Genomic DNA, 12117 nt, shown 5'->3' on the forward strand with positions numbered 1-12117 from the left:
TCTTTATATGATCTTAGCAGTATAGGGAAGTGGTCGCTACCGTAAGGGTTGTCGGTAACTTCCCATTCAAGTTCAGGCAGTACAGACGGGGAGACGATACTAAGATCTATTGACGAAAAGGATCGGTTCGCAAGAGAGTAATATGTGGGTTCTTTCTTATTGAGAAGGCACGCTCCAGAAGAAAAAAGGAACTGTTCAACAAGGCGACCTCGCGAATCTATACGAGAGTCGCCCCACAGGGAGCTGTGCGCATTGAAATCGCCAAGAACAGCATAAGGTTCTGGCAATTGATCGATCAAGGAGTGAAATTCATGTTTGTTCAGTTGGTAATGCGGGGGTATGTAAAGGGAGCAAATGGTGATGAGTTTGTTTAGTAGGACAACTCGAACCGCCACTGCTTCAAGGGGCGTTTGTAGCTGTAAAGGTTGACACGCAATACTTCTATGAGTAAGAATCGCAACACCACCCGATGATGCAACGGCATCATCGCGATCTTTGCGAAACGTAACATACGTACGGAGAAAGTTTGCGTGTTTAGATTTTAAATGTGTTTCCTGTAAACACAGCACTTTTGGACCATGTTTGTGGATGAGTTCCTGCAAATCATCAAGGTTTGTAAGAAGACCTCTAATGTTCCAGTGAATGATTTGTGTATCCATATTTAAAATAAATTGGTGCTGTGTTTACGGAAACGGAAGGAATGTCTTAGATTACAGAGCCCTTTCGAGGCCCTGTAACCGGGGTCTTGCTCTTTTTGAAGCGTTCGAGGGAACCTCGCCGCTCCTTAGGCGCTTGGTGCGCCTTGGGGATAGGTGTTGTGTCCATTGCCTCTTGTGAGGCGCTGGACACGTGCTCTTGCGAGCGAGAAGGTTCCCGGGAAAGTCTCGCCTTGGAGGGCAAGACCCCTGCGCCCACCAGCCCGGAGGTCGATGGGGCTCCCTGAGGGATTTGGCTGCGCCGGCTGTTGCCAGCGCAGGAAGGGGCTGGGGAGGGCGGGGTAGCCTCGGCTGCGCCAACCTTCGGGGTCGATGGCCCCGTCTGCTGGGTTGACGGAGCAGCGCTAGCTGCCACCGTCGCGGGGGCAGATGGCGTGACTGCCGACTCACGGCTTGTGGGTCGGACAGCCGCCGGAGGCCGTTGTGACGCTGCCCCCTGACGCGCCACTTCGGCAAAGCTGGCCTTAGGAAGGTATGTAACCCGCCTGCGTGCCTCCTTGAATGAGATATTCTCTTTTACTTTGATTGTTACTATTTCTTTTTCTTTCTTCCAAGACGGGCATGACCGCGAGTATGCGGCATGCTCGCCATCACAATTTACACAGTGGAAAGAATTCTCACAGGCTTCAGAGGAGTGTTCATGCGCGCTGCATTTTGCACAAGTTTGGCGGCCTCGGCAGCTCTGTGAACTGTGGCCAAAACGCTGGCACTTGAAACAGCGGAGGGGATTTGGCACGTACGGTCTTACACGGAGCTTGATGTACCCGGCCTCGATTGACTCGGGCAGCACACTTGAATTGAAAGTCAGTATTAGGTGTTTGGTCGCAAGTTCTTTACCATCTCGCCTCATCTTAATTCTTTTGACATTTATAACATTTTGTTCACTGAAACCTTCCAAGAGCTCGGCCTCAGTGAGCTCCAGCAAATCATCGTCCGAGACAACGCCGCGGGAGGTATTCATCGTGCGGTGCGGGGTTACTGCTACTTGGGTCTCCCCAAATGATACTAGCTGTGGCAGCTTCTCAAATTGCTTCTGGTCGCGGAGCTCCAAGAGGAGGTCACCGCTAGCCATCCTCGACACCTTATATCCTGGGCCAAAAACTTCGGTAAGAGACTTTGATACAAGGAACGGGGAGATTGTTCGTACTTGTTTAGCTGGTTTTTCTGCGTGGATGACATGAAAACGAGGAAAATTTTGGACTTGGCGTCCGAAAAACTCAAAAACCTCTTCGGTGCGCCCTCGTTTCTGAGGGCGATCAGGGAGTTTAGGAAAAGCATTTCCCTTAAGTACAGTTGGGTTTTCGGCCGCGATGCCGACCACCCACCATGGAGCCCAACAGGGGGACGTGACAGGAGCTCCTGCGATAGAAACCCTGCCAACGCCAGCCGCACATCGCTGCTATAACCAAATACAGCATAACCAAGGCTGGCTAGCTGCACAAGGTTAACCCTTGCCGCCAGGAGAAAGGAAGTAAAAAGAAGAGAGAAGGAGACAGGAAAGATCAAAAAGGGAGAGATAAAGACGAAGGTTTGAGGAGAGAGAGACAGGAAAAGGCGACTACCGATTTCCCCCGGGTGGGTCAGTCCGGGGGTGCCGTCTACGTGAAGCAGAGGCCAAAGAGGTGTGTTGCCTCCGCCGGGGGGCCTTAAAGGTCCGAACACCCGGCATCGGCTCAACTCCCAGGATCCCCCTTTCCCCGGACACGGCTAAGCCACGCACGGCTACACGCGGGAGGGTCCAACCCTCGTGTGCTCGGGTCCGTGGTGTCGCAACACACCAAACGCCTGCTGACGCAGACGCCCCTGCGGGGTAGAGAAGCCTGGGAGGCCTTACTCCAGAGCGAGGTTGAAGACGACCAGCGTCGAGCAATTCGCCTGGCCGTTGACGCCGTGAAGACCCACCGTCCTCAACGCGCGGGGACTGCTTCGTCCTCCCCCCCTACCTACGTGTAGGTTAAGAGGCGGGCACCCCAGCTCGGTGGAACAATAAAGTTTTCAATCAATCAATCAATCAATTGATCTTATGTCGTATTGGCTATTTCGTTTTTACTATATGTTTTCCCTTCCCATTCGAATGTGTTGTGACTGTTTAGTATGTTATACATTTTTATTTCTATTTGTAGAGTTAGCTTTATGTTGGGACATTTGGTATGATCGGTAAGAGTTTTTTTTTTTGGTGTAGTACGGAATGCTTTTGTTATATGGATTAAGAGGAGTCTTTGAATACATCGAAGTTTGCGAGATGTGTGAATGATTACAAACCATGCGGGTGCTGCGTAAGCTATTACTCTTTCTGTAGCTCTAACATAAATATCTTTTAAATGTTTGGAAGACATCGCCCAGTTTGTTGCTGTGAACTTGTTTAAACTAGTTGTCAGTTTATTTGTATTTTGTTTAATTTCCTCTAAATGCGGAAGAAATGTTAAATTGTGGTCAAATATAACTCCTAATATGTTAAGTTGCTTAGAGTATTTAATATTTTACTTATTTAATTTGATTATGGGAGGGCGTTTTCCGTATTTTTTACCTACGATCATGAATTTTGATTTTGAAATGTTGAATTCTACTTCTTTTGAAGATGACCAGTTATTGATTATTTCTAATGCTTGGTTTGAGGTTTCCTCTAATGCTTTGCTTGTAGTTGCTTTGATTGTTAATATGATGTCGTCTGCAAAAGCTTGGATGTTAACTTTAGGTGGAAAGGTTGTGGTGAGAAGGTCTGAAATCGTTAAGTTCCATAATAAAAGACTTAATGGAGAGCCTTGTGGGGATCGTTTCGATAAGAGTTTTGATACGGTGAAGGACTCTGTTTTGTATGTTACTGACCTGTTTGTAGGGATATATAAAGTAACGATTTTTAGATTATATGGGCCATTTACTTCACTCAAGTAGTTGTTAATAATTTGGTGTTGTATTTGATTGAATGCATTTTTTATGTCTAGTGATATTGTTACGTAGGAAGACACCGACGAAAAGCTATTTACAAGTATATTTACAAGGCAATACGCCGCAGTTGGCCAAGAGGCAACAGCCCGCCCTAGCTTCCAATCGTCGTCGTCGTCTTCATACTGTTCGGCTCTTAGCTTAGTCATTGGAAATACTATCCCGTAGCACTACCCCCGGCGGCAAAAGCGCCGTCCCGGAGCGACTAAAGGCCGGACTCTGAAGCAGTGTAGTAGGTCTTGAACCTACTGACGTGCACGACAACACTAGATGCCAGAGTAGATGACGAGGTTGAGCTCACAGGAGCAATTTCGTACGTCACAGCCGTCACCTGGCGCAGCACGCGGTAGGGCCCCGTGTATCGCGAAAGGAGCTTTTCTGAAAGTCCGACGTGACGAGAAGGCGACCACAGGAGCACGAGTGCACTAGGCAAAAACTGTACGTTACGGTGGCGGGCGTTGTACTGACGCTGCTGCGTGGTTTGCGAGTCCGTCAGTCGAGCACGGGCAAGCTGGCGTGCATGGTCGGCGAGGGCGATGGCGTCGCGCGCATACTCGGTTGTTGAGGGCGCAGCAGGAGGAAGTACCGTGTCAAGGGGCAAGGTCGGTTCGCGACCGTAGAGTAGATAAAATGGAGAAAATCCGGCGGTGTCGTGCCGGGAAGAATTATAAGCAAATGTGACGTAAGGAAGGGCAACGTCCCAGTCGTGGTGGTCCTTCGAAACGTACTTGGACAGCATGTCGGTAAGAGTACGGTTTAATCGCTCTGTCAGGCCATTGGTTTGAGGATGGTATGAGGTAGTCAGCTTGTGTTGACTAGAGCAGGAACGCACAATGTCGGCGATAACTTTCGAGAGGAAGCTACGACCACGGTCAGTAAGCAGCTGTGGCGGGGCGCCATACACTAAGATAATGTCACGCAAGAGAAAGTCCGCGACATCAGTGGCGCAACTGGTAGGGAGAGCCCGCGTGATAGCGTATCGGGTGGGGTAATCAGTTGCAACGGCTACCCATTTGTTCCCAGAGGATGACGTGGGAAAGGGACCGAGGAGGTCTAATCCAACACGAAAGAACGGTTCCACAGGGACGGTGATCGCCTGGAGATGACCGGAAGGTAGCACCTGAGGTGTTTCCCGACGCTGGCAGGGATCACAGGCAGCAAGATAGCGTCGGACGGAGCGAGCGAGACCAGGCCAATAGAAGCGGCGGCGGACGCGGTCGTACGTGCGGGTTACCCCAAGATGTCCTGCAGTGGGTGCGTCATGCATCTCAAAGAGCACAGTCTGTCGTAGATGTTTTGGCACGACAAGAAGAAGATCAGGGCCATCAGGGAAGAAGGTCCTGCGGTACAGAATGCCGCCCTGGAGGACATATCGGCGAACGGATGCGTCGGTAGGTGTAGAGCGCAGACGCTCGATGAGTACTCGCAGCGATAGGTCTCGGTACTGCTCATTGGCGATGTTAGCAAAGGCAGACACAGAGAAAATGCCGTGGACGGTACTACTGTCGGCGTCGTCAGGCTCGTCTACCGGGTAGCGAGACAGGCAGTCAGCGTCCTTGTGTAGCCGGCCAGATTTGTAGGTGACAGAGAACGAATATTCTTGGAGGCGTAAGGCCCAGCGACCAAGTCTTCCTGTAGGGTCTTTCAATGAGCATAACCAGCAAAGCGCGTTATGGTCTGTGACAACGGAAAAGGGTCGGCCATATATGTATGGGCGGAACTTCGCAACCGCCCAAACTAGGGCTAGACACTCACGCTCAGTGATGGAATAGTTGCGCTCCGCGGGCGAGAGGAGCCTGCTGGCGTAAGCGATAACACTGTCGTGGCCACGCTGGCGTTGTGCCAGTACTGCGCCAATTCCGTGTCCGCTGGCATCAGTACGGTCTTCGGTAGGCGCAGAAGGATCGAAATGGGCCAGAACGGGAGGCGTTGTGAGCAGGTCGATTGGATGCGAGAATGCAGACGCCTCGTTATCGCCCCACTGGAAAGGGGCGTCTTTTTTCAAAAGCTCGGTTAGTGGTCGTGCTATGGCCGCGAAATTTTTCACGAGACGGCGGAAGTACGAGCAAAGGCCGATGAAGCTGCGCACATCCTTGACACACTTTGGAACAGGGGAGTGCGTAACAGTATGGATCTTGCCTGGGTCCGGTTGCACTCCGTTCGCGTCAACGAGATGCCCAAGGACGGTAATCTGGCGACGCCCGAATTGGCACTTCGATGCGTTGAGTTGCAGAGCGACTTGCCGAAAAACGTCCAGGACTGCTGAGAGGCGCTCGAGGTGCGTAGCGAATGTTGGGGAGAATACTATAACGTCGTCCAAGTAGCACAGGCACGTGGACCATTTGAAACCGTGAAGAAGGGAGTCTATCATGCGTTCAAAAGTGGCAGGAGCGTTACATAAGCCGAACGGCATCACTTTGAATTGATAAAGACCGTCGGGTGTTACAAAGGCAGTCTTCTCGCGGTCGAGATCGTCCACGGCAATCTGCCAATAGCCGGAGTGAAGGTCAATAGAGGAGAAATAGCGAGCACCGTGGAGGCAGTCAAGGCCGTCATCAATCGGAGGTGGGGGATACACGTCCTTTTTGGTAACCCTGTTAAGGTGTCGATAATCCACGCAAAAGCGCCATGAGCCATCCTTCTTTTTTACCAGCACCACAGGTGACGCCCATGGACTACATGACGGTTCAATAATGTTTTTGGCAAGCATTTTGCGAACTTCGGTGTGAATAACTTGACGCTCAGCCAGTGATACTCCATACGGGCGGCGATGAATAGGAGGGGCATCGCCAGTGTTAATGCGATGTTTAACAGCTGTTGTTTGGGCCAAAGGACGATCGTTAAAGTAAAAAATATCTTGGTAGGAAATCAGAACGCGGTAGAGCGCACGAGCGTGCTCGGACGGCATGTCGGGTGCAATCATTTTCTGTAAGTTGGCGATGGTACAAGTTGCCGACTGCGATGGTAGAGGAGGATCGGCTGAATTGTCGTCTACTGAAATCGATGCTACAGAGTGATCCTCGAATGAGCAAAGTTGGGCCAGAGACATCCCGCGTGGCAGCACTTGTGCCGTCAAGCCAAAATTGACCACTGGCAGGCAGACGCAATTCGCCGTAATAGATAAAACTGTATGAGGTACTGTGATCACGTGTGTAAGTAGGAAGTCTTGCATAGGAGCCGCGATGTAGTGACCGTCGGGGACTGGTGGGGATGACACGAAGTCAACGTAAGTCAGTGCAGAAGGTGGCAAGCGAACGAAGTCGACGGAACTGAGCCGAGTAGGGTGTTGTTCAGCGGGATCCAGAACAGGCAGGTCGAGGCGGAGAGTACTGGCGGAGCAAGCGATGAGAGCAGAATGTGCGGAGAGAAAGTCTAACCGAGGATGATGTGGTAACAGTGAACGATGACTGTGAATAGTACGGTAGTGGAGCGATCGGCGAAGGAGACGCGGGCGGCACACATACCAATTACAGGGGCTGTTCCGCCATCGGCGACACGGACAACAGGCGTCGTGGCGGGCGTGATTATTTTCTTCAACCGGTTACGAAGGTCAGCGCTCATTACCGACAAATGCGCCCCAGTGTCTATGAGAGCAGATGATACAAGAACACCGTCGACTTGCACGTCAAGAAGGTTCAGATGAGTGGGCAACGTCAGGAGAGGATTTGGCGGCGTAGGGAGCAATGCAGCGTCACCTCGAGGCGCTGCATCGTCGAGTTTTCCGGCTGGGAGCGGCGTCCGAAGGGAGTCGGCGAATAGGAGCGACGGGGTTGGGGGGAGCGAGATTGTCTTCGTTGGGGCCAAGGCGAACGAGAATAGGGGCGGTTCGGCGCAGGAGAATCGGTGGCGCCATTATCTGAGCGGACAGCATAGGGACGAGAAAGGCCACCTAGGGGGGCGAAAGTAGGCAGTATATGTAGACTGGTTCGGGGAACTCCAGCGACTGCGACAGTGCCGAGAAATGTGCCCAATTCGATGGCAGTGAAAACAAATTGGCTTGTCGTCTGCAGTGCGCCATTCAGAGGGGTTGCGTAAAGGTGGTGGGTAAGAAGGTGCGGGACGGGGCGGAATCGAAGGAGCGGGGTGGGTATCAAGGCGATAGGCCGAGCAGATGGTGTGAATACCCATGTTGGCGAACTCCTGGCGGAAAACTGGCTGGACCAGGGAAACAGTGACTGCAGGTGCATTGGAGGGGCTGGAGTCGAAGGCAGCCGGATAGGCGGCCTCGATCTCACGCCGGACAATGTTGGTAACATCGCCAGTGTTCTTGGGACGAGGAGCGTCGGCACAGGAAGGTGTCGCTGGGGTGGTGGGCAGACGGGCAAACTGTTGGTCGATACGTCGGCTTTTAGCGAGTTCCAGGCGGCGGCACTCTTTTATAACTGCATCCACTGTCGCCACGTTCTTAAATACGAGCAAGTTGAAGGCGTCATCGGCAATGCCTTTGAGGATGTGGGACACCTTGTCGGACTCAGTCATGTGTGCGTCAACAATGCGGCACAGAGCCAAGACGTCGTGAATGTACGTGACGTAGGGCTCCGTTGACGTCTGCACACGACCGGAAAGCGCCTTCTGCGCGGCAAGTTGGTGACCGTAGGGGCTGCCGAACAAGTCTGGGAGCTTTTGATTAAGCGAATTCCAACTGGTGAGCTCATCTTCGTGCGTCCGATACCAAACTCGAGGTATGCCACCGAGGTAAAAGACTACGTTGGCGAGCATGATAGTAGGGTCCCACCGGTTATTGCGGCTGACGTGTTCGTAGAGGCTGATCCAGTCCTCGACGTCTTCCCCATCTTTTCCGAGAAACGCCAGGGTCACCGGGAGCGGGGAGAGTGATGTAGGTCGTCGAAGTGGCAGCAGGTGTCGGAGCCGGCGGGGTCGAGTTATCGTCGTCGGGAGCCATGATGGAAGGCTCGAGGTACCGTCCACTGCGAAGCTCCGTGACGAGGTACAGGGAACGTCCACCTCCACCAGATATGTTACGTAGGAAGACACCGACGAAAATCTATTTACAAGTATATTTACAAGGCAATACGCCGCAGTTGGCCAAGAGGCAACAGCCCGCGCTAGCTTCCAATCGTCGTCGTCTTCTTCTTACTGTTCGGCTCTTCATCATTGGAAATACTATCCTGTAGCAATATTATAAGTGAAGTTCCTTTGTTGTTTGATTTAATATGATCTTTTATATTTATTAATGCTTGTGTTGTGGAGGTGTTCTGAACAAACCCGAATTGATTGCTAGGGAAATGGCCATGTTTGTATAGAAAATGATACATCCTGTCGTTTAGTAGCTTTTCAAGTATTTTCCCAAATATTGAATTGATGGCAATTGGTCTATAATGGTTAGGTTTAGGGTTGCTATTATCCAGTTCTTTTTTTTTGGAATAAGAATTATGTTCGAATTTTTCCACACTTCGGGGAAATTCCCGAGGGAGAGGCATGCGTTAAATATTTTGAGAAAGAAGTGTGTGTTGTAAGTACAATGTTTGTATAAATGACGATGACAAATGATCAGGACCAGGTCTAACGTCTTTCCTTAGCTCACTGACTGCAGTATCAACTTCTAGTTCAGAGAATAATGTGTCGTTGTTATTTGTGGAAACGTGTTCGTTTGTGTGGTAGGCGTGGTCATTTTGATTGTCTGTTGTTTTCTTAAGATTAGTGGTTGGGAATAATCTGTCGACAGTAAATTGAATTGATTCTTGCATTGTGATGGTTTGGGTGTTGTCGTGTTTCCTCATGGCTGGAATGATAGTTTCGATTTTAAGCTTGTTTGCTGCTATATTGTACGGGAGAGAGAATGGGTTACCCTTAGATATTTTTCCACAGAATTTTCGCCATGAATTAGTTCTTGCGTTGGAAATGTTTTGTTGATATTTACTAAGGCTCTCTAAATATATCCGTTTGTAATGATTTCTGATTTCATCTCTAGCGTTTTGATATCTTCTTCTTTTGGCTCTCAACGTTTTCCTTTCTATTTCTAACTGAGGTGTCCACCGCTTATTAGAACCCTGATGTGTGGAATTGATATATTTCGAGTGTTCTTTAAGTTTTTGAATTTTTGAGTAAATGAGAGCGATGACATGGTCGAGTCTAGTTATGGTGTTTATCTGCTCTGCTGATGTTTCAATCAACCAAGGGTCGGTTTTAAGTATTTGCAGGATTTCAAATTCCCCATTTTGAGTTAGTCTTTTCGATCGGGTGATTTCCTGATTGAACATCTCGTATATGTATTTGTGATCGCTATTGTTAATTTCGTCTAATACTTGCCAATGTCTTATGTGTTCAGTAAGTTGTGGTGTAGTTAACGTAAGGTCGATCCAACTTCTCCCATGGGAGCCTTGCGCTGGAGTTTGAAGTATAGTAGCGGCGCCTGGTGGCGGCGCGGAAAACGACAACTGGGTCGTACCAGCTTGGGTCGTATTGAGCCCTGGCTGTGGCGAAGCACGTTTCTAGGCCCAGTTTTGCGTCGATTCGCTCTTTTTTCTGCCCTGTTGCGAGTGCGAAAAGGCTCGTCACTTCTCACAGACCATGCCGACCACGCTGCGAGCTCGCCGCAGCCTATAGTTTAACGAAAACGGACTCTCCGTGTGCCGTTGGACGTAATGCTGGGAGCAGAAGGAATCGGTCCGGAGAGACCTAGCCCAGCCACGAAAAGGCGTCACCGTCATTACTTCTGAGTTGTGGGCTGCCATGAACAAGAAGGCCTGAATCCCAACATCAGATTCTACCGTTTTCCTTCAAGGCCTCGCGAAGTGGAGTTTACGGGCGCGCTGCATAGCTGCAGTTCGTCGCGCTGAGGAAAATTAAGAGGAAAATTTACCAAGAGGGCTCCTACCTAAACAGATGGTAACAGAGAAATAGTTCTCCACAACCACTGCACCAACGAAAAAGTTGAAATCTAGCGACCTTTGGAAGACAAATTTTGATTTCTGCCAGCAATTTCTGAGAAGGGGAAATTTTCAGAAAACAAAACTCAAAATATCAGTCCACACGGCAATGAAAAAAAAAAATGTCAGTTACTACTCAGCATCTAACAGTACATATATAAAGCAGGCAAAATGTATGTATTACACATGGCCTTCAAGTATACCACTATGTAACTGGGACTTTTGCTAAACCCTCTTAAACATTGTAACAAATTCACAACATACTATAAAGGGGGTTTATTACGTGACAGGTAGAGGGCTTCACCGAGAAGTCTCTAATGTTGAATTCCAATGGCAGATCCAGATCAAGTTATTCTGCTCTGTATGCAGCAATCCTATTCCAATGGCAGATTGGGACCAGCTGCTGATCCCGGATTGCTCCGTGGAGCAAAAATATTTGCTCCGCCGAAATCCGCAGATTTGACCGGAAGTCCTCGTGACGTATTTCCTTCACCCGCCTCTGCTTCCTGTCACGGTCGCCTGTTTCCTGTCGCGGGCAGCTATGGACGACATATGGAGGCGGGCAGCTATGGACGACAGCTCCGACTCGGACAGTACAATTTCCAAGTCGAGTGATGATTCTGCTGACATAGACAGTGAAATAGGGTGGTGGGTTGCGCTTCCAAGCGCTTGTTCCTCTCTCTATTGTGGCGCCCTCTCACTTGGTTTTCCTGTACTAAGTGCCCCCGCGGGAGCGCACGCATTCCCTTTGCAGATATGGTGTGAGCAGATGAGAGTGATCTCAGTCGGAGCGACGCACTCCGTTCGTGATCCGGCCGAGCGCGCGCGATCTACCATTGGAATTCAACATAAGCTTGTATCTGTGGCACGTGATGCTGTTGGCAATCCTGCCTACGTCCGGGCATTCTTAGCCTGAAGATGAGGCCGCAAGACATAGACGACTTTGCAGTTATGACGACGCATGCCAGGGGCTCTATGAGTTAGTTGAAGGGAGAAGTTCGTTGCAGAATGCGGTATGGTCCATCGTAGTTAGGAAGACGTTTTTAAGTGCGGGTCTGTGCGGGCAACCAAACGAGGGTTCCTGCTAAGAAGGTTGGAGTCAAGTTGCGAGGATTGTGTTTTCATTTAGGCGTTTCTGATCGTCCGAAGTGAACCGGCGGGCCAACTGACAAGATTCTTCAGCTTGTTTTGCAGCGTCCAAGATGTGCAAGCATTCTGATAGGCCTGGTCGGCAGAGCAGAATGGTATTGATTGTATGAGAAGGATGACGGCCATAAAGTAGAAGGGGCGGAAACTGGTAGTGGCTTGCATTGCGGTATTGTAGGCATAGGTGACGAATAGAAGGACTACGTCCCAATTGGAGTGATTGATGCAATGTACATAGTGAGCATGTCACCATGGGTGCGATTAAAGTGTTCCGTGGCACCATTGGTTTGCAGGTGATAGAGATAGGAAGGCGCAGCCTCGGTCGCTGAAGAGTTCACGAGGGCCTCTATGACCAAGCACAAAACAGCATAGTATAAAAGAGGCGATTTCCTGCGCTGTAGCAGCTGGGAGTGCAGCACAGG

The sequence above is a fragment of the Dermacentor andersoni genome, chromosome 10, assembly GCF_023375885.2.
Source record: "Dermacentor andersoni chromosome 10, qqDerAnde1_hic_scaffold, whole genome shotgun sequence".
In the NCBI taxonomy this organism is placed as follows: domain Eukaryota; kingdom Metazoa; phylum Arthropoda; class Arachnida; order Ixodida; family Ixodidae; genus Dermacentor; species Dermacentor andersoni.